We start from the raw sequence: 6,186 nt of genomic DNA on the forward strand, positions 1-6,186 counted from the left end.
ATCCTGCAGGGTTCGCCTCAGCTCCCGTTCACGGGGTGTGGTGGCTGCAATAGTTCCTTTCCACTCACAGTCCCACTTGCTGCGTCCGTTTTTCTTGTTGGCCGTTTTGGTTTGTTGTTTCCCTCGTCTCTGCCGGTCGGAGAGTGCCGACTTTGTGGGCGGGGGAGGGGAGCAGGGTTCTGCGCTTCCCTCCCTTCTGGTCCTCTTTTATGGCAACTTTCTTCTTTGGGCAGTTTGCTGGAGTCGTCCGTTTATCTTCCGTGTCCCAGTTCTCACTGGGACCTGCCGCTTTTCCTCCCTATTAACTTTTTTTAATGGGAGATCTTACTCGCAGCGTCTCCTCGCCGCCATGTTGCTCCGCCCCTCCAAGATTAACTCTTTAATATAGAAAAACACTATTTATTTGGCTTCAGGTCTCACTAAAACATACATGTTCCCAGTGATTGTTATCTATTTTTTCTTAATTTAAAATTATGAGGGACTAGGATGCTGAAATAAATGCCTAAAGCAAGTCAAAGATTTAAGATTGAGAGGATTCCGGAGCACTGAAACCATGTTTATCATAAACTCAATATTCCAACTCTTACCAAAACTCTTTGTTCTATTTCTCAGTTGCCTTTTCACAAAAAGTTACTGGTATAGACAAGTGAATGACGCATACTTGCCTCACAACATTCAATTTTAGATTACTACAAAATTTCTGAATTTCTATATCCAGTTAACAATTTCAAGTCATCTGACACTGTTACTATATTCCTCTTGCCTGTAACACCCTTGATAGTCCTTTGGAAATCAGATGGATCTGTATTTTTATGATAGCACTCTAGTCGGTTCAAGTAAGTGATTAGAAGTTTTTTTAAGGTTTACAAAGTTGGTTTTTTATTTTATTTTTTAATGTATAAAAAGATTATTTTAAAAAATTAACATATTAGGGAATACATCAGATTGCATTTTCTCAAATGACGAATGAGGGACACGATAACATTTCTCTTTGATTCCTGAGAACTTCAATCTCATCTGTCTTTTGTAAGGTAGTTTCTTTTATTTTTTTTTAAAGATTTATTTATTTATTTATACAAGCACTGGGTATATTCAGAAGCATGGGAGAGTGAGAGAGTTCACTAGAGGCAAAGTGGGGAACAAAACTGGCAGGCTGACAAAATACACTGCTGAGGGGAGCAGCGGGCACATCAAGAGAGGTCTGTCGTGTCATGTGGGACCCTCACCAGTGGCCGGGAATCGAACCGGCGCTGCAGAGGTGGGCAGCTTTGCAGCCCAGCGCTCAACCACTGCACCACCAGGGGAGGCCCTATAGGGTAGTTTCTTAAGACATCTATGATAGTGTCCATGAGGATATCTGTGGTACTTGGTGGTAAAGAACATATTCTAAGTTATTTTTTCATAGGTCAATGTGTTCACCTTTTTCTTCTAATTTGTTTTTCAGCACTTGGTTGTGTGTTTCTTCACTATTATGTACAGCATCTGGTAGAGGGATGGGTTTTGTGTGTGCATATGGAATATGCACAGAGTGGGGTGGCGGACTATTGTCCTGCTGTCATATGTCAAAGCAAGCACTACTTTGCAATTATAGTCATCTGGAAGAGAAGAATACATAGGTTTATGAGAAACACAATATAAGCCTCTGTTTTGAAAGGAAACAAAGGTTTAAAGACAGATCTGCTTGATATTGCCTATTTTTACTGCTGCTAATGTGATGGTGAATCAGGATGCAAAATTAATTGTTTTTATTTTTGCTTGTTTTCCTTTCAAAATTGATTTTTGCGTGTCACTTCAAATACAATGGTTTTAGGCAACTATTGTTCAGGTTTCTCAAAAAGCAGATAGCAAGTTTTTGGCTCATTCACAAAATACACACTAATGGAAATTTGTGTAAACATCTGATTATATCCTGTATATTTTAGATGGACTTTTGTTTATTAAAACTGTGATTAAAGTATACCATGTCAAAGTAATTATAGGTAGTATTGGGTAGTTCTGGCTGTCAGTAACCTCAGTAATTTCAGGGCTTTCTGAATTTCTTCTATTCCCACTGTTTCAAGCTTACAATTAAGATTTAATTCTGTTCAGCCATTGATTCCTGTTCCCATTTGAAAATACAACTTAAAAATATTACAATTAAAGACAGTGTAGCAGCCAGCTTCCCAAATAGTCCCCATCCTTGCTTCCAGTTTTTCATGCCCTAGTATAGACCCCTCTCACACTATATAGGAATAACCTGTATAAATAATAAGGTCACTGGAAATTATGGTATGTGACTTCTAAGACTAAGTCATAAAAGACATTGTGACTTTCTTCTTAGTCTAGATCCCTCACTTTGTAGGAAGTCTGCCGCTGTGTCACAGAGACAGTCAAGCAGCCTGATGAAGAGGCCTGTGAGATAAATAACTGAGGCCTTTGCCCATCTTGAAAGTAAATCCTCCAGTCACAGTCAAGCCCTGGCTGACAACTTGATTGCAATTTCATGAAACAACCAGAGACAAATCATCCAGGTAAACTGCTTTTAAATCCCTGGCCCACCCAAATCTGTGTGATCATAAATATATATTGTTGTTCTAAACCATTAAGATTCACATTTTATTACTAAGCAATAAGCAATAAATAATTAATACAGAAAATCAGACAGAAAAAGTTTCAAAACACAAACCTTTCAGTACTTTTTCTTATCAGAAAACTCACTGCTAAATGTAATGGAAAAGTACCATTTGGCTAAAACATCCAGTCACAGACAACTGGGCAGGAATTGGCTTTATGGGAGTTAATGGATAATTCTGTGTGATAAAAAAGGCTTTCATAGATGGGGAATTTATTTTAGGAAATGCTAGTTGGGAAGATAGTGACTAGGTAAGAAATCTCACATTAATGTAACGGGTCTTAGTGATATTTTCGTGGTGTGTTTCACCATAACCTAACTCATCTTTGACATTTTAGACAAGAAAACAGCACTGGACTTCCTGATAATGTCAAAGCACCAAATTTTCCTATCATTCATTGCACATAAAAGTTTATATTTTTCCAAGCTTTTATGGAAAATAAGATGTTGGTTGCCAAGAAAAAGTGGCATATAGGTTATTTTCCTGATTGAATGCATGGAACAAAACGTCTTTTGGGATTACAATTTCTGACAAGAATTTTCCCATGTAGGTTCCAGGAACCAGCTGAATTATCCTGGCCTCCATTGCTGATCTCAGCCTGACTTTCCTGTCTCTGCATCCAGACTTTCTCTGATCCCTGGGTATCCTTGCTGAAATCATACCCATGTTCCTATTCATTTTATTTGTTCCCACATCAAGAGGTTTCTCTTCAATTTATCCAGTGAGAGGAATCTTTCTCATCTCAAACCATACCCATTTATAGGTATTCCCACATTTATTATTGGAATAAATGTGGCTTTTGGAGTTGGAAGTTTGGAGTTTAAATATTTTTACCCAAGAAGAATTTGAACTCTCAGCCCCTTTCTTCAACAAGCACTCCACTCATTTGAGTTTTTTACACTGGAAATCAATGAAAAAATATTTACTCACAGAAATAATTTTTTTAAAGATTTACTTATTTATACATACAAGAGCTGGGGTACAGGCCAGAGATGCAAGGGATGAGAGGATTCACCAGAGACAGAGTGTGGAACAGAACAGGCAGATTGACTGAAGTACACTACTGAGGGGAGCAGCGGGTGAGTCAGGAGAGGTCTGCTGTGCCATGTGGGTTGCTCCCTGGCCAGCCGGGGATCGAACTCGTGCTGCAGAGGCTGTGGATTGCTTCATACTGCAGTGCTTAACCCCTTGCACCACCAGGGAGGCCCCACACAGAAATAATTTTACAGTAAACATTAGCCAGACGGATCTATCCTGTCATTTATTTCCAGAGCAATTGTGAAGGTTCGTCTTGTATTTTAGCTGACCTTTCTTTTCATTTGTCTACAGGGTAATTATATGTCACCTAATGTTTCTTGTGAATATATTTGCTACACCTATGGAATCTCCTTAGCATCCTAGTAAATTTTGCTTCAATTTTACCAATAAAAGCCTTCAATTGTAGGTGAAAGGATTTGATCGTACTGTTTATAAGCTAATAAGTTAGATTGTTGTTGTTTCAGAGGTGCTGACAGAAGACCAGAGGTAAAAGAACCTTTTTTTTTTTTCATATTCCTTTATAGTATTTTTTGACATATAACATTACGTTAGTTTCAGGGGTACAATGTAATTATTTGATATTTGTACATATTGCAAAATCTTCTCCACAATAAGTCTACTTAATATCCACCACCATACTTAGTCATATTTTTTATCCATGTGATAAGATCTTTTATCAACATTGCACAATAAAGTAAAATTTTTTAAAGATTTAGTTATGCATACAAGAGCTGGGATGCAGGCAAGAGTTGGGGGTGGGGGTGGTGGTGAGAGGATTCACCAGAGACAGAGTGGGGAGCAGAACAAACAGATTGACTGAAATATGCTGCTGAAGGGAGCAGCAGGCCTGTCAGGAGAGGTCTGCTGTGCCATTTGGGTTAGCTCCCTGGTCAGGGGTCTGGGGATTGAACTCCTGCTGCAGTGGCTGCTGATAGCTTCATAGTGCTGAGTACTAACCCTTTGCACCCCTAGGGAGGCCCCAATAAAGTAAAATTATGTTCATCATACTGTGCATTATATAACCATGATTTATTAATTTTATAACTGTAAGTTTGTACATTTTGACCAGTATCAACCATTTTGTCTCTTCTACCCCTCCACAGCCACCTATCTTTAATATGTTATCTGTATTTATGAACTGGTTTTTTTGGTTTGTTAGTTTTTTAGGTTCCACAAAAAAGAGTTCCTCCAGTATTTGTCTTTCTCACTGATTTTATTAGCAATATGTCCTCGAGGTTAATTATGTAAGATTTTGTTGCAAATGGCAAGTTTTCCTTATTTTTTAAAGACTTCAAAGTATTCCAGCATATGTGTGTGTAATTGCTAGCCAAAGCTAATAATTTGCTGGGAACTCTTTCCCTGGTCCCAAGTAATGTGCTCAAGCTAAGTCAAGACACACAACTGCACTCACTGGTCTTGTGAAGACGCTGCAAACAACAACGACAAGAACGTTATCTCTGAGCAAAACTTTGTAGAAATACAGACTTCAAGGTCTGTGGCATTGCTAAAACTCACAGTTCTCAGAAGACAAGGTTCTAAATAGAGTACATTTTAACAGCCCTCTTTAGTTTCCTTAATGCATAGACAAAATCAGAAAAATAAATTAACTGGACACCTATATTGCAAAATTTCTAGAATTTCTTCCCGTGAACTGTATTTCATTCCCACTTTCCTTTCCTTATTCTTAAACTCCCCCCTTTTATTAGTTATACTATAGTAAGTGCACAGCATACTAATTTTAAAAGCACAGTTTGTTGAATTTTTACCTGTGCATATACTACTATCATCACTACTCAGAGCAAAATACAGGACACTACCATTACTACAGAAAGTTCCCTCTGAACTTTTCCTAGTCAATACCTATTCTTCCTATTCATCATAATAACCTTTAATCTAACTTCTATCACCAAGTTTTTCTTTTATTAGAATTTCATGTAATCGCAGGATAGATCCATTTTTTTTTGTGTGTCTGCTTTCTTGTGCTCAACATGGTTTTCTTGAGATTCATTCTCATTTTTGAGTGTATCAATAGTTTTTTATTGTTTTGTAGAATTCCATTGTATGGCTATACCACAGTTACCTATTTTCCAGTTAGTAGACAGTTCAGGTATTTCCAGTTTGGGCTACTATGAATAAAGTTGCTCTGAACATTGGTGTACATGTCCCGCTTAACCTTTGGGGAGGGATTATGATCTCTTGGTAAGCTATCCAATGAAGCCACACCTACTCTAGGACTCAGAATCATTACTTCTCAATCAATATTTGGTGAAGTATGGATTCAAAACAGCAGCGTGTTGATTTGCCTCTTAATATTAACATGGAAAATAAAGTCCAGTGTCAGGACAAAGTCTACTCAAAGTTTCCACTATTATCACAAATAATGGACAAATAGGTCAGGAAGTCAGTCTCCTGTATTTAAATGATCTATTTTCATCTTGTTGCCAGTTAAAAATAGACTTGTGCCCCAGATACATGTTAGTGACTAGGTTTGAAAGAATGTAGAGTTTCAAACATATTTTCCCCTGACATTTGTACC

This window comes from Talpa europaea (genome assembly GCF_964194135.1).
Source record: "Talpa europaea genome assembly, chromosome: 11".
Lineage (NCBI taxonomy): Eukaryota > Metazoa > Chordata > Mammalia > Eulipotyphla > Talpidae > Talpa > Talpa europaea.